Here is a 20,624-nt window from a genome sequence, read left to right as displayed (position 1 = left end):
GACAGGTTCTCATTAATTAAGCTGGTATTTAATGGAATCTATAGGCACAAACACTGTATAAGGCTGGGAACAGAAAATAAAAAGGGGTGCAGGGAAGGAAAGAAAAGTACTTCCCATCTTATTTAGTTATTTAATTCTCACCACGTGTCTATGAGTAACAATCCTGCAGAAGACAGGTTTTACAGATACGTGATTGCTGAAGAAACTGGGGTTCACAAAGTTTCGGTTACACAGCCAATAAACAGAGGGACCAGAACTCAAACTCAAGTCTGTCTGTCTTCCAAACCTGTGCTTTTCCATCTACTGCACATTGTCCTCCAGCCCCTGCTCAACAACTCACAATCTTAGAATGAAAGTTAACTAACAATACAAACTGGTCTACAAATAAATGTCAAGAGCCATGTACCATGAATGCTACAGTTTCAAGGGGTGAACAATATGATACAGATGGTTAGGAAGTCTGGACCTTGAAGTAAGGAAAAGAGAATATAAGAATCATGGGACAGGGCAGCAAATCTCGAAGCCACACCACCAACATGAAAAGCAAAGGTAAGCCTCAGAAATTCTCCTTATATGTATGTGCCTCACTCAGGTCCTTTGAGAATATATTCCCAGAGTTAGGTGGCATGTCAGTGATGATGGATATTGGAAAGGAGCAGTTATAAAACTTAAAATTTCTTTCACGACAACTAAGAGTCTGAAAAAGCATGTAACTTTAGCTCTAAATACAGTGTTCACTGGAAGACATGACACCAATCCCAAGTCAACTAATGGCTGTAATAAAATAAGGGAAGTTGTCTGTGAAACCTTCATTTTGTCTTAATGTAACTCTATTTGCATCAGATCCCCTACTACCTTATTTCCTGTTAATACCATGAGACCCTTGAGAGGCAGGACCATTATCACAGTCACTTTCTCATCTCTCACAGGTTTGGCACAGTGCTTTTGATCCATGTTAGTTATTGCATAAATGTGTTTTAAAATATTAGAAAATAAATATTATACATTTATCCACAAAAGGAACGGTGAGCTTGTGAATGCAAACAGGAGGCAAGGAGGATGCCAAGGCTTTCCCCCACTACAACTGGGGTTCTATCAACCAAAAGGGGAAGAAGGGAAACAAGTCAAATGTTCCAAGTTCCATTTTCAATATCAACAATTTCCAACCTCCCAAATTAATTAGGAAACTGAAAAACATTCTGAAGCTGCCAGAGAACTACACTTAGAGCAGCTACAAATTACGAACTCATTTTAATTCCTCTGAAGGAGTATTAAAGATGTACTCTACAGCAAGGACAAAATCAGACACCTGTCTGTACTGGGCCAATCCTATTCTCAACTCTTCCACTGATTTACTGGATCTATTTGCAACAGATCTGGCCAGGGAGAGTGGGGTGACCAGAGCCCCAGGAAACTGCAAAGTTCGACCTCTTTCTTTACAAAAACTAACATATAAGGCTCAGCCTTTCATAAGAGGTCACATTTATATCATGCTTAAAAGCGTGCCAATGGCTTTCACTTTCATTATCTCATTTGATTTCCCCGCAATACTCTTATGAATAAGAAGCACTTAAAACAGTGCCCATTAAGAGTGCAATCAAAGGCCGGGCAGAAACCGGTCATCCCATGCCACAGATGAGAAATACAGGTTCAGAGAAATAAAAGTAAACGATCGAAGCTCTCTCCAGGCTTCCAGAGGGGACAGGGCTCAGTTTGCCCGTCTGTGAAATGTGAGCGTGGGTTGAGATGATTATCTCTGAGGTCTGGTACATTCCATGACGTCCAAGAAGCTCTACACGACCACTGCGGGCCCCAGGGCGGCAGCCGTTCCCGTACCCCCAGGCTGCTCTTGGTCCCTCCGCTCCCACCCTCCTCGCTACCCCTGCCCTCCGCCCTGCCCCGCGGGGGACGCTCTTGGCGGCCGTCTCCCCTCGCCCACCTCGACGGCCATGTTTCGGGGTGGGGAGAGGCCAGCCCCACCCTCGGTCTACGGGGCTCGCGGGCTACTTTAGGTGGGCGCGGACCTGGGCTCCAGCACTGACTACGTCACTGCGCCTGCGCAAGAGTCTTTGCCAGTCTTGTCCGGGTGGGAACCCAAGCCATGGACTTCCGTTCCGGAATGAAACTCTAGGGCCGCCCTTCAGGGCGCTGCGCGTTTGTTTCTAGATCTCAGTTCCGAGGCTACCCAGGGCCGGCCTTTCTCTCTAACCCTCAGGAGGAAGGGCAAGCTCCATAAGAGAAATTTAGATTGCCATTCCTAACTGCTAGTCAGGAAGCGGACTTAGCAAAATGGCAACACCTGGAAAGGCAAATTGAGTCAAAGTACCTGGGTTCAAATCCTGACTCCACCACACACTGTGTAGGTGACCTTGTCCTTTATTATAGTTTCCTTAGCTATTAATGTGACGTTTAAATGTATAAATAGTTGTAAATCAACTGTACCAGAACAGTGCCTGGCATACAGTAAGCATTATATAAATGTAAAGTATTATCCCAAATTTTTTACTTGGCAAGCATTTTATCAATACTACTCTTGAAATAGGCTTTTTGATATTGTTAACATACGATTACAAGATTTGCCCTCTCCTCTCCCCTTAATTGCCAAGAAGTGTTCTCTCCTTTACCTGAGATTTTACCATTCCTCTCAATCTGCCCACCTCAAGGCATTTTTCCAAATGGGGTGTTTGTCTTAGGTTGTACTTGTATATAAAAGAAACCCTGTAATTTTGATGTGTTAAGAAACTGAGATGTAGTTGTCGCTGTTGTCGCTCAACATTTGACTACTGGGTGCTCTCTCAATATTTCCCTACTTAGTACAAATATTTCAATTAACAAAAAAGCCTTTCTTTCATTCCTGAATCTGTGGTCTTACTTTCCATACGTAGTAGATTTTTGCAATTTGTAGTAGATTGCAAAAACAAAACACTTTTATTCCTGTATGCATTTCCCTTTGCAACATGTGTTTGCTGTATTTCTCATCAAGAGATGAAGTCTATTGCTCTACCCCCTTGAGTCTGGGCTGGCTTCGTAACACGCCTTGACAAATAGAATACAAGAGAAGTCCCACTGTGGAATTTCTGAACCTAGACTTCAGAGGTTTTGTAACTTCCACCTTCTTTCTTTCTTATTGATAGGGTTACCAACCATCCTGATCTGCCCAAGACTCAGGAGTTTCCCAGGATATGGAACTTTCGCTGCTACAACCAGGATAGTCCCACACAAAGCAGCATGGCTGGTCACCCTACTTGCTGCACTGAGACTGCCAGCATCCTCGAGGTTGATAGATCCCAAGGAGAGAGTGACCCAGTCAACATCAAGCCCCATCAGCATATTACTTATCCAGCCCAATCCAGTCACCAGATAATAACAAATGCATGAGTTAATTCAGGTGAGACCATCAGAACGATCTAGCTGAACTTATCTCAAATTGCTGTCCTCTGTTGCAGTTTTTCTGTACGTAAAAAAAAAAAAAATTGCTGTCCTATATAACTGTAAACAAGCAAAATGGTTGTTTTTATAAGCTGCCTAGTTTTGGAGTTGTTATGTAGCAGTGGATAACTGTTACAATACTGCAACCCTTTAACTACAGGGAATGATGCTTAAAACCGAAGGAATAGACTCCAATTTTAAGACAATAAAACACAGCCCTCCCTCACCACTTGTTCATTTCTTAGACTCAGAGAATATTGATTGAGTGCTTACTGTATACTAGGAATCGTATCATGAGCTTAGCACTGCTGAACAAGACAGGTAAGTACCCTGCCCTCAAAAATCTTGTCCAGTTTGGGATACAGATGTTAAATGAATAATTATAAGTTATGGGGTGCTTTAAAAATAAATGGGGCTAAATAGAAGTGAAGGAGTGTAAAAAAAGCAAGTCTTTTTTTAAAAAAGAAGTGGCATTTAAACTCAGTTCTGAAGTAGGAGTTATCCAGGTGAAAATTGGGCTGAAGAGTGTTCCAGGCAGAGAAAGCAGCATATGGGAAAGCTGTGGACTAGGAAGGCTCTTGATGAGGAGGGACAAAGTAGCTGAAGTTCAGGAGCTGGGGAAAAAGGCAGAAAATGAAACTAGAGATGCAGGCAGAAGCCCAATCCTGCAGAACCTTATAGGCACAGTGAGGTTAAAATGCACCTATCTGGCATACAGCTTTTCAAAATATGTCCCGCTCCATCTGCTTTTTCTTAAAGACATCTTATGAGGCAACTGTGCTATATGGAAAGATTGATAAACTAGAAGACAGAATGCTGTATTTGTTCATTTTGTGCTCTGTAACAGAATACCACAGACTGGGGAACTTATAATAAATAAAGGTGTTGGCTCACAGTTCTGGAGACTGGGAAGTCCAATGTTAAAATGCTGATGTCTGGCAAGGGCCTTCTTGCTGCATCAAAACATGGTGAAAGAGCAAGGAGAGGGTGAGAGACAGCAAGAGGGGGCAAACCCACTCCCTCAATAACAAACCTACTCCCTTAATAACAACATTAGTCCATCCATGAGGGTGGATCCCTCATGACCTAAACCACCTCTTAGAAATTCCACCTCCCAATACTTTCAAAATGGCAATTAAATTTCAACATGAATTTTGAAGAAGACAAACATTTAAACCATAGCAAATCCCTAAATCCATTTCAGCAAATAATTAAATTTCACCAACCTAGGTTTTCTTATCTATAAAAGGAAATAATAATCCCTATACACTACAATATATATTTCAGGCATGGGATGAATACAAAGTGAGTCAGTATGCGAAGGAGCACTATAAAATGACAAGCGTTCTATAAATATAAGGACTATGATACTGAGGTGGTGATATGCCTACACCCCATGTTTTTGGTCACATATTGTGTTTGGATCCATCTATCCCAGTAAGAATCATAGATGATTTCATCATTCCTGTTGCTGTGCCCATGGATTCTCCCCATCCCAGATAAAAAAAATTTTGCCCACTTTATTACTGAACAACAGATAATTAACACTGTAACTTCTGTGTTGCACTTTTTAAAGCGTTGTTTAGCATTAAGTGTTTCATCATCTGATTCTGCATTCATTCAACACATTTTTGTGCATCTACAAGTGTGTCAGGCACAATCCTAGATACTGAGGATGTGACCACAGACAAGACAAAGTCCTTGCTCTGTAATGGAAGAGACAGATACAAAAAACTTCTGTAAATGTAATGTCAGGCAGTGACAAATGTTATGAGGAAACAAAAAGCTCAAAAGGAAAACAGGGAGTGATGGAGTGAAATATTGTTCATTTCAAACAATGGTGTTACAAATGAACTAATTACCAAGGAAGAAAAATTGTAGTCAGTGTCCAACGTTTAAGAAAAGCCAAGAAACTGTTATTTCAGCACCTCTCTCATTAGTTCAACTCTTTCATACACCAAAGATATTGGTCATTTATTGTGATGTGGGGTGTTACTCTGGTAGGGTGCAAGGAGACAAGATAAAAATTATCAACTTTTCTTCAAAGGGATCACTGTATAGTTGGGAACATCACGAAAATGCACAATGCTACAGAACATTAATTTTGCTTAGTGCCATGTGCAAGACAGATACCTGTATTCTTCCCTTGCCAGTCTCTCCCACCATGCCTGATCACCCTTGGCTCTCTATATCCTCACCCCAGGAACTCCTGATTTTTTTCACTTTCTCTCTTAAAAGTTCATGTCCTTCCTGTTTCAGGACTTTTGCTCATTTTGCTCCCTCAGCCTGAAATACTCCTCATCTCTTCCTTTACCAACTTAATTTAGTTTTCACTGAGATGCCATTTCTTTAGGGAACCCTGCCATAGGCTGCTCAGACTAAGTCAGTGTAACAGTTAACTATAAACAATAATGCTGTGTAACAAATAGCACAAAATAATCTCAGCAACTGACAACTTAAGCATTAATGAACTCCCAAATGTGTGGATTAGCTAGAAGTCAGCTGGCCTGGATTGGGATTGGCTGGGCAGCTCTGCTAAGCTTGGCTAGCCTCTCTCACTCATCTTCAGGGATGAGGGGGTCAGCCAATCGGGGCTCCTAGGCTCCGCTTAGCTAAGGCAGTTCAGCTGGGATGGGTCTGTTCCACAGGTCTCTCATCATCCTCATGGGACTAGCAGGCCAACCAAGGCATGTTTTCAAGGTGATGGCAGAGGAGCAAGAGGGCAAATGGGAACACACTAAGACCTGTCAAGGCCATGCTTAGAATTAGCTCACTGTCACCTCCACTTCATCTTACTGGTCAAAGCCAGTAACATGGCCAAGCCCAAAGTCAAGGGGTTGTGGAAATAAACTTTGATGTTATGGAAGAAACTTCAAAGTCACATGACAAGTTTGAGAATGCAAGGAGAGGTAAAGAATAGAAGCAGAAGATGCGTTTTACCATAATCAAATTCCCCTTCCCACCATCTCCAAGCACCCTAAACTTCTTCACGGGGCTTGCCACACATAAAGTCATGTAACAGGATATGAATTTATTTGTTTGACGTTTTATTTTCTCACTAGATAATAAACTCCACAAGGGTAGAGAATAAGTTAGGATTATTTCTAACATGACATCTAACACAGCACTTGGCACATAATAGGTGCTCAGTTTATATTCATTGATTGAATGAATGAATGGTAGAAACATTAATGGGAGGCATTCACAAGAAAGAGAAATAATTTCTGCATGAGTTGAGCAAGGCAGGCTTCTTGGAGGAAGGGGCTATGAGTTAAGGATTAAGTACATTTCTCTTCGGCTCACTTTACTCTCTCTGATTGGTTTCAAAGCAGAGACTGGAGTTTACATCTCTTTATTCCAAACAGCAGGAGGCTTGCTACTTCCCCCACCCTCCCTTTTGTGGGTGGTGGGAGGCCTTTGGGAGGGTCCAGATGGTGGCTGAGGAGGCCGTGGACTGAAGCCACAAAATCTATGGATTCTCCATTCATGCCCTCTCCGGTTGCCACTTCACCTTCAGCATCCCAGTCCTGCAATCCTTTCTCCACATGGCAAGCAAATTGATTTTGTGAAAAACTTGGTATCAAAAGTGGCTTCCCGTTTTCCCTAGGATTGTGTTTGAAGTCCAGGCAGGCGTCAGAAGCGTTCAAACCAGAGCAATTCCCTCTTAAATAGGAGCTGGGTAAAATGAGGCTAAGACCTACTGGGCTGCATGCCCAGATGGTTAAGGCATTCTAAGTCACACGATAAATTAGGAGGTCAGCACAAGATACAGGTCATAAAGACCTTTCTGATAAAACAGGTTGCAGCAAAGAAGCTGGCCAAAACCCACCAAAACCAAGATGGCCACTTGAGTGACCTCTGATATTCCTCACTGTTACACTCCCATCAGCACCATGACAATTTACAAATGCCATGGAAACATCAGGAAGTTACCCTATATGGTCTAAAAAGGGGAGGCAGGGAAGGGAACATCATATACCGGAGCCTGTTAGTGGGTGGGGGAGGTGGGTAGGGGAGGGATAGCATTAGGAGAAATACCTAGTGTAGATGATGGGTTGATGGGTGCAGCAAACCAGCATGGCACAGGTATACCTATGTAACAAACCTGCATGTTCTACACATGTATCCCAGAACTTCAAGTACAATAGAAAAAATAAAATAGAATAAAAATTAAAAAGGGGAGGAATGAATAATCCACCCCTTGTTTAGCACATCATCGAGAAATAACCATAAAAATAGGCAACCAGCTCTGTCTGTGGAGTAGCCATTCTGTATTCCTTTACTTTCTTAATAAACTTGCTTTCACTTTACTCTGTGGACTCACCCTGAATTCTTTCTTGTGCAGGATCCAAGAACCCTCTCTTGGGGTCTGAATCAGGCTCCCTTTCCTGTAACACAAGTATGGCCTACAGCAGCCTCAGCAGCCTCAGGCATGGCACCTCCACCTCCCTCTTAGACCTCATCTCCTTTTCTGTGCCCTGCCTTTCACCATCTAAGCGCCAGCAATCCTGTACTACCTACAATTTCTAGAAAACACCAAGCCATTTCCTGCCTGGGCCTTTGTTCACACAGCCTCCTCTGCTTAGTACACGCTGCTCCACTCTCCCCACCCTCACCACTGGCTTCCAAGGCCGTACTCATTCATTATATCCCCTGGAAAGTTTTGCCTGACATCTGTAGAAAATTGGTCTTCTCCCTCCTTCATTTCCACCTCTCAGACTTCTATTATAGTGCATGAAATACTGTTTGAGAGTGTTCATTTCTATGATGAAGTGGTTAAGATGAGGAATTTCAAATGTCAGCTGTGCCACTTGCTTGTGTTAGATGACAGCCCTTTCTTCACAACATATTGGTTAAATAGATTAAAAGCACTTGGAACATTGCTGGCACAGGGCGAGTGGTCATTAAGTGTCAGCTATTGTTTTCTTTTTTCTTCTTCCTTCTTTGTCAATGTGTTTCCTTTCTTGCCTAGGCTGCTAGGAACCTCTGAGAAAATAATAGGGATAGTCAACACATCTATAATCTCCTTCCTGGTCAGGGAGTGCTTTTTGTCCAGAAAGGGCACATTAAATCAATAATTTTACAACTAAGCAGTGAATTATAATGTTGATGGCCACTGTGAATAAAGCGTATAGGTGCCAAGAAAACATATAGCTTGGGAAAATTAAACTGCGGGAGGGGTGGTGTGGTAGGCAGAGTAACAGCCCCCAGAGACGTCCCTGTACAAATGCCAGAACCTGTGCATAAATCATCTTAACATGGCAAAAGGGACTTGGCAGATGTGATTAAGTTAAGGATCCTGGGATAGGGAGATGACTCTGGATTACCACGGTGGGTCCTTATGTAACCACAGGGGTCCTTGTACATGAAAGAGGGAGGCAGGGGCATCCGTGTCAGACTGAGAGGACATGAGAAAGATTTGACTGGCCACTGTGGCTTTGAAGATGGAAGAAGGGACCATGAGCTCAGGAGTGCAGCAGCCTCTAGAAGCTGAAAAAGGCAGAAATGGCTTCTTCCCTAGAGCCTGCAGGGGAAGTACAGCTTTGCTGATGGACGCCCTGACTGTAGCCTTGGTGAGACCCACTTTACACTTGTGAGCTCCAGAACTGATAATAAATAGAAGATAACAAATGTGCATTGTTTTCAGACAACGAGTTTAAGGTTATTTGTTACAGAAATTGTAGGAAACTAACACAGGTGGTCAGCTCAATGCATTTTCGGGAGAAAGAGAAGAAGAGAGCGAGGAAGGGAAGAGGGGAGGGAAGAGTTTAAACCTAGGGAGATTGAACCAGTAGAAGGAGATGGTCTCTAGGGTCTGCTACAAGCTAATAGCTTCAGATGCTGTTTGTGGGAAGGAAAGCCTCATGTCAGTCAATATTTACTCAAGGGGAGTCTTGGCCTCTGTGCTGTTCCTCACGCTGCTTTATTATGAGCCACCTTTAGCCTTCATTTTAAAACACTCAAAATCAAACACACTGCTGGCCCCAGGGCTCCTGCAAACATATGGAGTTGAGATCCCCATGGACACAGGAGAAACATTTTAAATGTAGATTAATACTTTAATATGAGCCCAGCTCCAGCACAGTAATCCTTCGTGCCACGTAGCAGACCCCAGGGAAAGCTGTGATTGGTTTGGTGGGATCACCTAGTCATCTCTGTACACAGAGTCTGCACGACTGTGCCCTGTAATGCCTGACGGTTAAAACGGGATGGAGCTGAGCCACACTTTGTTTCTCAGCCTCTGCCCTAGATTCTTCTGGGTGCCTCCCTGGCCAGGCCCATGGAAGAGGGGATAAAGGCAAAGTCCAAGTTCAGAGCTAACAGTCATGTGCCACAGTGTCCTGGGATTTTCACATACCCTAGCGAGGCTTGTTTGATCTGGTTTTTAAAGTTTCTCTTTGGAAAAACCAATATAATCCTCGAATTCTCTCTCTTTCTGCAACAGCAGACGTTGCTGTCTGGATGGAAAGGCCTCATTCCTTTTTCAAAAAAATGTTTTATTTTTATTTTAAGTTCCAGGATACATATGCAGGATGTGCAGGTTTGTTACCTAGGAAAACGTGTGCCATGGTGGTTTGCTGCACCTAGCAACTCATCACCTAGGTATTAAGCCCGCATTAGCTATTTTTCATAATGCTCCCCCTCCTCCCGCTGCAGCCTCCAAGAGGCCCCAGTGTGTGTTGTTCCCCTCCCTGTGTCCATGTGTTCGCATTGTGCAGCTCCCACTTAGAAGTGAGAACATGTGATGTTTGGTTTTCTGTTCCTGCGTTAGTTTGCTGAAGATAACGGCTTCCAGCTCCATCCATGCCCCTGCAAAGGACATGATGTTGCTCCTTCTTATGGCTGCATAGTATTCCATGGAGCATATGTACCACATTTTCTTTATCCAGACTATCATTGATGGGCATTTGGGTTCTTTGTCTTTGCTGTTGTGGATTGTGCTGCAATAAACATACACGCGCATGTTTATTTGTAATAGAATGATTTACATTTTGAGGGGCATATACCCAGTAATGGGATTGCTGGGTCAAATGGTATTTCTGATTCTAGATCTTTGAGGAATTGCCACACTGTCTTCCACATGGCTGAACTAATTTACATTCCTACCAACAGTGTAAAAACGTTCCTATCTGTCAGAGTTCTAATATCCAGAATCTACAAGGAACTTAAACAAATTTGCAAGAAAAAAACAACCCCATTAAAAAGTGGGCAACAGACATAAATGGACACTTCCCAAAAGAAGCCATTTATGCGGCCAAGAAACATATGAAAAAAGCTCAACATCACTGATCATTAGAGAAATGCAAATCAAAACTACTATAAGATACCATCTCATGCCAGTCAAAATGGCGATTATGAAAAACTCGTTCCTTATTTTTGACCACACTGCCTCTTCCAGGAATGCTCCACCCAAATGGGGTATTCAGATGGTGATTCCTGTCTCTCCTCTGAGTATCAGCTTTCAGATCTCCTTAGAGAGGCCACCTCCATCTCTCTAGCTAAAGTCAACTCAGTGCAGTCCCTCTATTGTACAACAGGTTTGTCCTTCCAGGACTTGTCATTGTTAGAATGCTGTGGTGTATACAGATTTGTTTGTTTGTGGAGCTCTTGCTCCTGCTTCACCCGTTCCCACTAGAATGTAAGCCTCTTGAAAGCAGGGACCTCTTCGCTCTTGAATGTTGCTGTATCTTCAGGCCCTCGACATGTTTTGTTCCTGCCCAAATAATCACATTCCCATTTCTCAACCACCGTGTTAAGGGCTGAATCGTGCCCATCCCCTCCCAAATGCATATCTTGAAGTCCCAACCTCCAGTACCTCATCATATAGCTGTATCTGGAGATACGGTCTTTAAGGAGGTAGTTCAATTAAAATGAGGTCATTAGGATGGGTCCTAATCTGATATGACAAGTATCCTTAAAAGAAGAGGAAATTTGGACATAGGCAAATACAGAGGGAAGACAGTTTGATGACATAGAAAAAAACACGGCCATCTACAAGCCAAGAGAGTGGCCTGAAATAGATCCTTCTCTCACAGTCCTCGGGGGGAACTCACTCTGCTAACAGCTTGACCTTGGACTTCTAGCCTCCAAGAACCATGAGAAAATCCGTTTCTGTGGTTTGAACCACCCAATCTGTGGGACTTTGTTACAGCAGCTCTAGCAAACTCATATACAATCACCACAAAGTGGACCAGGAACTTGCAAGAAAATACTCAGTGGAATGTCCATTACCTTATCCATGAACACACTAGCAAGAAATAAGATGCCACCCTCAATCTGCATAATTTGAGATGAGTTTAATAAAAGGACTACCTGGAAAGATGTGGGCAGGGTATGGGGCAACATAGGGAGGGTGCAGCACTGTGGGCGAGCAACAGTGGGGAATCAGTACCACCCTGGGCTGCCAGGGAGAGGGAAGAGGGCAGTTAGCAGGAAGCCGAAGAGAGAGAACATTTTGTGGAGAGAGCGTTGCCTGGATAAAAGCTGTGATCTCTGGAGATTAGCCAGCTTGCAGTGATGCTGCGGGGAGGGGGGCAGGGAAATAAATACCCACGCCTGACTCTCTTCCCTCCCACGCCAGGCAAGGCTCACAAATGGCAGAACTCACTGACGTGGTCCACATGGTCCAGTCTTCTGCGGCAGGAGGAGCAGGGTGAAGAGGGGTGGAGAGTGGGTCTGGAGGGCTATGTGGAAGATTTCAGCATAACACCTTCTTTCCCCAACTATTGTCAAAGCATGTCTCTTCCACTTGCTAACTCCTACAGAGAAATGAAGCAAATGCACTTTCATCTTCACCTCCCGCAGGCTAGGAATGCCATTTCTAAACAATGCTCTCAGTATTGAATTCCACTGCAGATGGCCAAATGAGTCTATTTATTGAGTTTTACCAAAGCTTTATTGACACCATGTTGGAGAAGGATAGCACAGTCTCAGTCCTGCCTCACCCGGGCTAGAGAGACTGCCTTCCTTAATTATTCTCAGGCAAGAGTAATCTACAAGTTTGATGTAAATAAGATGCGTCAGAAGCTCCATTTATCAATGCCCAGGAAGACTCAGAAATAGAAAGAGTGGGTGGCTAACATTTGCTGAACACCTATTAAGTGTCAGACAGTTAACTAGCTTAATCCTGGCAAGAATTATGAAGTCAGCCCAGGCTTAATGGGTGTGGGGTTGTAGCCCCAGCTACTTGTGAAGCTGAGGTGGAAGGATTTCTTGAGCCCAGAAGTTTGAGACCAATCTGGGCAACACTGCGAGACCCCTGCCTCAAAAAAATAATTATGAAGTGATATTATTATGCCAGCTTCACAGATGAGGACTCAGGCACAGCCAGCAAGTTAGCAGAGCTGGGATTGGGGCTCTGGGGCACCCCACTCTGGTGTCTTCCTCCTTCCCCATCCCAGATGCCTTTCAAGGAAATGAAATGACTCAAAAAAAAAAATGCTAACAAATAAGGTTAATAATAATAATAATAATGCCAGATACATATTGAGTATTTACCATCTGCTTAGGTACTCCGATTTACATAAGTTATCCCGTTAAAGGCTCAAAACCACCCTAAAGAGGTTTATGCTATTTTATCTCCATTTTAAAGATGAGGACCTTGAGTCTTAGAGGAGTTCAAAGACTTGTCCCAGGTAAGGCCTAGGCTCTCAATTCAAACCCCAGATAACCTGGCTTTAGAGCCCAACTTCTTCATAATAATTGGAACTACAAAGAATAGAATTACAATGAACAAGAATATAGGACATGGGTGAAGAAGGGAGAACCCATGTGAGCAGAAAACCCAACAAGCACAGCAAAGGGAGGTGAGAATATGGCAAAAAGTGCTCAGGAAACCTTCCGGAAACCTGCTCTCTTGGTGTTTGGGAAGAATACAGGAGACTAACTTGGGTTTCTCAACCCCAGCACTACTGACATTTCGGGCTAATTTTTTTCTTTTCTTTTTTTTTTTTCTTCTTCTTCTTCTTTTTTTCTTTCACGGAGCCTTGCTCTGTTGCCCAGACTGGTGTGCAATGGCATGATCTCAGCTCACTGCGACCTCTGCCTCCCGGGTTCAAGTAATTCTCCTGCCTCAGTCTCCCGAGTAGCTGGGATTACAGGCGTGTAACACCACACCCAGCTCATTTTTGTATTTGGAGTAGAGATGGGGTTTCACCATGTTGGCCAGGCTGGTCTCGAACTCCTGACCTTAGGTGATCTGGCTGCCTCAGCTTCCTGAAGTGCTGGAATTACAGGTCGGGTTAATTTTTATTGGGATAATAAAATAATTATTGGGGGGATAATTTTTATTGGATAATTTTTATGGGGGGATAAATTTTATTGGGCAGGGGTGGGATGGTCCTGCACACTGCAGGGTGTGAAGAGCATCCCTGGCCTCTCCTTTCTTACATGTCAGTAGCATCTCACCCGCCCGTTTGTGACGATCAAAGACGTCTCTGGGCTCTCTTTTGGTTGAGAACCACCACTGTAGCTCACGACGAGGGTGAAGGGTAGCAGGGAAGCTCAAGGTAGAAGCTCTTCATCTTGCAGAGCCAGAAGTAAAACCTCCAGATGGAAGGGCTGACCTCCAGAAAGAAGGCAGAACCCAGGACCAGGAAAGCCACCAAGAAGATTTCGTCGTTTGATGAAAGGACCATGGACTTCAGCACTGGATGGGCAAGACTCAAATTTAAATATGTCATTTATTGCTCTGCAGTGGAGTGGGGGGTGGCAAATTGCTTCACCTCGCAGAGTTCCGGTTTCCCAGGCTTTCAAAAGGACATAAAAATATCTACCACACAGGGTTGTTGTGGGCATCAGCTGATGTATCAGTGTTCTCTCAGACGATTGGTTGTCATTTCTCCTCCTCCCTCGTTTCTAAGACCAGCAAAGCCAAGTTCTGCAGAGGGGCTGTGTGACTGCTCTCCATCTTCCTGCATACATTTCACTCTGATGAAGTCCTTTCTCGCCCTCTAAACAGCTGGCCGAGGATGAGTCACCACCACAGGAGAGCCATATCCTAGAGAATGAAAGGGTAGGGGCATTGCAGGCAGAAAAAACTATCTTGTAGAAAGGCACGGAGATATAACAGAGTATGGAATATGTGGGAATGGTAAGTTGTCTGGAGCTCTTAAGCCCAAAAACTGAGGCTGCAAGATACATGGTAATCAGATTTGAAAGTTCTCACTGTTGTCTGGAGAACTCCTACTCATTTTCCAAGATCCATCACAAAGAAGGAAAAATAAAGGTAGTTATAGGTGGATGCAAAGCATTCAGAGTAGGGAGATCCCAGGAGCTGGGGCCAACAGGGTGTTTGGGGGACCAGCTTTTGAAAGGTCAAGCCCTTGCTGGGTTTCCCTGGACATTCCTATCCCATTGTCATCCCTAGCAAACGTCATCTGCTTTGTGATAGCTATTCCAGCTCCCCCAGGTAATCTACTTAATCTCTCCTGCTCGCTTTTCTGTGCTCTGTGGTACTGTAAAAGGTTGTTCCCATGACTGACTTCTCTGCAAGGCAGTATGCCCCATGGTGGAAGCGGGGGGCGTATATATTAGTCATCTGTGTATTCTACTCACCTAGAACAGAGCCTAGATGATAGGTATTGCCAGTGACCTACCCAATATACATCCTTCCCATCTTCCTTTCCAATAGAATCCCAGGTGGGCAACGTGCTTATTTAAAGATATTTGTGTCCCAGACTCCCTTGAAGCTCAGATGCCATAGGACCCAGTTTGGGCCAGTGAGATGCAAGTTGGACTCTATAGGGTGAGCTTCTAGCAAAGCTGTTGTTTTCCTGATAAAAGGTCAACCCCAGGGGGCTCTTTGCCTTTGGCCCTCATTTCCAACCACCTTTACCCCATCTTCCCACCTAGAACCTTAGACTCCACACATAGAGGTGGAACAGTCATCTTGAGACCACGGATGCAAGACACACTGGGGATAGCTGGGCAGGTGTCTGGAGGAATCCTGAGTCCTCAGGATCTCCTTGAGCAGCTGCAGCACTCTAGGACTTCCTTCATCTGGATGGTTGTTAGATGCAAAAAACAATTCCCAGTTTGGTTAATCCACTGGATGGGCTTCTGCTTTGTGTAGCTAAATGCTACAACTTGGCACATAACAAATGCTTTGGGAATTTTGATGACCCAGTTGAATGGCGAGCTCTCCCTCTGTGCAGCTTAGGCCACTCAGCCTCCAGTGACCCAATAAAGAGCCATAAGGGATCTGCAACTTTGATGGACTCCTTCTTGGGTTAAAAATTTTCAGGTATTCTCTCTTTTTGTCCCCCCCAAAACAGAGTTCCACTCTTGTTGCCCAGGCTGGAGTGCAATGATGCGGTCTTGGCTCACTGCAACCTCCACCTCCTGGGTTCAAGTGATTCTCCTGCCTCAGCCTCCCAAGTAGCTGGGACTACAGGCACGTGCCGCCACACTTGGCTAATATTTGTATTTTTGGTGGAGATGGGGTTTCATCATGTTGGCCAGGGTGGTCTTGAACTGCTGACCTCAGGTGATCTACCCACCTCAGCCTCCCAAAGTGCTGGGATTACAAGCATGAGCCACCGCGTCCAGTATCTCTCTATCCTCAATATAGCAAGGACTCCAAGGCTTTCTCCTTTTGGGAACCCTTCTTTCTTAGAAGAGGCTAATTTTGGAGACCATTTCTAACTAGTTGATATACATTTTGGGGAAATCTGTGAAACTGTGGCGTGGGTAGAAGCATTGACTTTGGAATTGGTTGGACCATTTGCCTTTTCTTTCTTTCAGCAAATACATATTGATGGGCTGGAGGTGTGTGGGCAAAAACAGTCCTCCTTAAGGAACTTACAATGTAGTGGAAGAGCAGAGCTGCACTGATGAGTGACTGATTATAAAGGGAGATAAGTAACACATACAGAATGCCAGAGTGTACAAAAGGACTCTTCTGGTGTTCAGAGAAGGCTTCCTGGAGGAAGTGGCACTTAGACTGACATCAGCAAGTGACCTGGATTCAAATCTCCATCTGTCACTTACTAGTTGATATGCTCCGGGCAATCATTTAACCTCTCTAGGCTTCTATTTCCACAATCGAAATGTCAAATTTCCTGTATTTCCCTCTTGTATTTGTGAAGCGTAAATGAGACAGTGCTCATGGTGCCTGGCCCACAGGAAGCACTTCTTAGACTGTCGGTCACTCTTAACGTTTTTTGTTTCAGACCAAGTTCCTGGCTTCTCTGGCCTGCAGTTGGTGTCCTCAACACCAGTGCTCAGGGTGGCTCAGACATTGTTGATCTCTGCCAGTTCAAACCTGTGTAGACGGGCTCAGAAGATCATATGCTGGGGAGGATGAGAACAAAGGCTTTGGGCAACAGTAAAAGATCATTAAGTCCCCAGAGCCGACCCCAGGAAAGTCTCCATCTCCTCTGCCTTGGCCCCTTCCTTGGGGTCCTTCAATTACCCCAAGACTTCACTGGAGTCAACCTAGTCAGAGGGATGGCTAGGGTAGGGAGACAGTGGGGATCACCCCTGGGATATCCCGGGGAGATCCAAAGATACTGGGCTCTGAGGGGACTGCATAGAGCAAAATGAGCTCCTTGAACTCAGGGTGTCTCTTCCCCAGTTCTCCCACCGGGGGGCGCTGCAGGGCAGGCCCACGCTCGAGGGAAATCCACTTCCCTTCTTTGACCCCCAATTCCCTCATCTGTAAAATAGGTAATTGGACTAAATTAGTGGTTCTTAAATCTTGCTGCACATTAGAATCATCTGGGGGAAGTTAATCCCCCGCAAATACCCAGCTGCTACCCCCAAACCAACTAAATCGCAACCTCTGGGGTGCAACCTGAGCATTACTGTAACTCCCTAGATGGTTCCATGTGCAGCCAGTGTTGAGAACTGGTGGCTCTGAACGTCTTTCCAGCTGTGAGAATAGATCTGCTTCCTAGCTGTGTGAACTCAGAGAAATGACTTCAAAACTCCATCCCGCCACTCCCTCATCAGCAAAGGAAGAGTAAAAATGATATGTCCCTCGTAGAGGTATCATGAGGATTAAAAGGATGGATTTCTATAGAGTGCTGATAAGAGAGACTGGGCACCATGGAAGGGCTCCAGCAGGGCAGTCGGATGTTGCTTTTGCTGCCCTTGTTATAGCTCTTATTGTGATCATGGAGAAGAAGGAGGAAAGAGAAGAGATGAAGGTTGGGGGAGAAAGAAGAAGAAACTCTGTGTTAGGCCCTGAACTCTGTCCCTCTCCCCACCGTGGCTATGACCTTCGCCTCAGTTACAGCAGTAGAAGTAGGACAAATTCTACTCTCACATACTGAAGAACCCAGGGGCAGGTGTGCACTAGCTTTTGGGAGTGCCCCGTTAGTAGGAGAGTGAGTAAACCCACTCTACTTAGTGGGGCCTTAGTGTTGCACTGCCCAGCATCTTTGGGGAGCTACTGGAAGGAGTCTTAGACATTTCCTAGTTCTAACTTCTTCTCATTTAAGCAATGAAGACTGAGTCACAGAGAGGTTAAGTAATTCACTCAAGGACACACAGCCTTGCACCAAGCCAGGTCTCAAGTCTACGTTTTTAAACAAACAAACAAAAAAAACAAACAAAAAAAAACCCTTCAGTCTCAAAGTCATTTAAAAAAAAAATAACACTCTGCAGCCTCCCCTCAAAGGACAAAATCCGTCAGCATTAATCAGTCTTTTTTACTTTGGCAGGGATGCCTTATCTCTTCCTTCTAAGCAGACACAGTGCCTGCAGCCGAAAGAGCAATTGTGATAATTAATAATAATATTTTGCACTTGGAATTTTCCCCTGGCAGCAGCTGCTCTAAAAGCGTCTCTTCATTCAGCCACACATATCGGCCAAACGACCAGTCCACAGGAGCTCCTGGAGCTTCTGCTGCTGGCTCCACAGCCCTGCCTCGGGTCCTGGGAGGAACCCAGCCGCATGGGAAATGCTTCCAGCACTCAAAGAGCTTGTTTGGGGGGCCGTGCAAAAGTAAACCAGACTGGAGGATATCACTGAGAAAGGCACCTGGCCTCTGCAATATCACTTTCCTCAGCACAGTAATAAAAGCCAGATATTATAGGAGCTTCCGTTTGATTTATCATCCTGTTTCCTTCCTCTGGAACCATGCCTGAAGTTCATTGGCCAAGAGTGAGTAACATCCATTCGGGAATAATGCCCGAAGGCATCTACTCCAGAAGGAGGGTTAAATGAGTTAAAACATGTACAGTACTTAGAACAAGGCCATGCATGTGGTGAGCACCCCATAAATGTTAGCCTTTGCTGTTGTTAACTGCATGTCTTGGTGTCTGCATCAGCAAGGATCCCACTCAGAAACAGATGCAGTGCCCAAAAGGTTTACTGGGAAGACAGCATAATAAAGAGACTATTTTTAAGGTGTGGGCAGGGTTAATGGAAGACATAAGGGATAGTGAATAGCTTTCTGGTAATAGCAGAAAACTGTCACCATTGAAGGACAAGACCTTAAGGCACAAGGGGGAGGACTAGCTTCTGGTGAGAGCTGGAGCCACAGAAGAGGGAACTCCACAGGGGCTGTGGCCACTGCAAGACCCACCGTAGCCAGGCAGGTAGGAGTGGGAAGGATAAAGGCCCCAATCTCTCTTTCTTCCTTCCTTCCAATCTCCTCTTGGTACCTCCTACTGGAAGCCAAAGCCAAGCACAGATGATAGATGGGGTTTGCAGTGGCCGGCCTCTGGGGACCCAGAGCAAATCAGAGAACAGCAGATGATGAATCTAGCACGGGGTAGTAAAGGTAGGGAGGGACAAACAGTGATTAACACTGTTTATAAGCACAACCAATAATTCAACATGGCGGCGACGCTTTGGTGTGACGATACTTTCATGCCATTGGCCCTGGAATGTTGTAATTGCATTCTTACATGTCCTCCACACTCAGTTCTTTCTTAAACATTTAAAATTTTTCTGGAGAATGTAGTATACCTGTTTCTTGTTCTAGAATTCTGGTTGTGGCCTTGGGCCAAACACTTTAAAGCTTTGTAAAAGTAGACCCTAGGAAATAGGCATGAAACTGTGGGAAAAGGTTCACCCACATCTAAGCAGCCAAGGAGAGCGCCCTGATAGCAAGGCAGGTTCACACCCTCACTACCTGGAACTCCTCTCACAACTCTAATCTCTCCTCTCCAGGAAGGGAGCCTCTGTGCTGGGCATACTTCCCACTTGCTCAGCAACATAGAGGTTTCTTTCCCTTGGGCTCTGGAGTTGGACAACCTATGTCTGGCTCTCAGCTGTCCGCACTCAGAGGCTCTGTGCATTTTGGCGAGGCACTCAGCCTCATCTGAAAATGGGGATAATAATTGTCCTAACCTCACAGGGGCATTGTGAAAACTCCATGAGACCATGTGCGTAAGGCACTCAGCATAATGTCTGGCACATAAGCAGGTGCTCCATAAATGTTGGCTCTCATTACACCCCACTGACAGTTCCTTGAGGTCAGAGTTCATGACTTTTCAACTCTGGACCTCAGTATGAAGGACAGTGCTTGACACATACCTAGTAATAATTGTTGTACAAAATAGGACAATCATTCCTATTTTCCCAGTGAGGAACCTGAGGCTCATGGAAGTTGTTTGCGTTGCTCAAGGCCACAGAGTTACTAGAACCAGAGCTAAGATTTAAACCCATGTGGGTCTGATTCCAAAGCTGCATCGTCTATATGGTTGTTTCTCAAATTCTAGCAGGCATCAGAGTCACCTGGGGGGCTTGTGAAAACATCATCCATGTTTCTTATTCAGCAGATCTGGAGTCCCAAGTGTCTGTATTTCTAACAGGTCTCCAGGTGACATGGATGGAGCTGGTCTGGGGACCACATTTTGAGAACTCCTGGTCTATACTCTCAGCCTCCCAGTTATTGTCCATCTCCTCTGTGAACCCTCCTCAGACTTCTTCAGTCTCCCACCAAACATCTGCACCATCCAGTTCCAGCCTAAGCCCATAACCCTATCTCACCTTCCAGGCAGGGTCCTAAAGGTTGTCTGAGCTTTCCCACAGGACTGGCAGCTCCTAGTGGTCAAGAGCCCTGCAGAGCATTGCCCTCCACCCCATTAGAGACCACCTGTCATCTTTCCTTCCCTTCCCCACCCTCCCCCTGGGGCAATCTTGCTGTAGCCACTTCCATGCCTATCTGTATTCACACAAACACATACACACATGCAGCTTTTCCCTTTTTTTAAACAAAAATAAATTTATGCTATATAATT

General features: G+C 44.8%; 1 long non-coding RNA gene across 1 annotated transcript; it reads left to right on the top strand.

Annotated features, from left to right (window-relative positions):
- The first annotated feature begins 1,889 nt into the window (after positions 1-1,889).
- LOC111547485 lies at positions 1,890-3,496 on the top strand. The gene is made up of 2 exons (XR_002733152.1): positions 1,890-2,012; positions 3,135-3,496. It is a non-coding gene; the product is annotated as an uncharacterized LOC111547485 (long non-coding RNA).
- The last annotated feature ends 17,128 nt before the right edge of the window (positions 3,497-20,624 follow it).

This window comes from Piliocolobus tephrosceles, chromosome 1 (assembly GCF_002776525.5).
Source record: "Piliocolobus tephrosceles isolate RC106 chromosome 1, ASM277652v3, whole genome shotgun sequence".
NCBI lineage: Eukaryota > Metazoa > Chordata > Mammalia > Primates > Cercopithecidae > Piliocolobus > Piliocolobus tephrosceles.
Note: the sequence above shows the minus strand (reverse complement) of the source record. Positions and strands in the feature narration are given on the sequence as shown.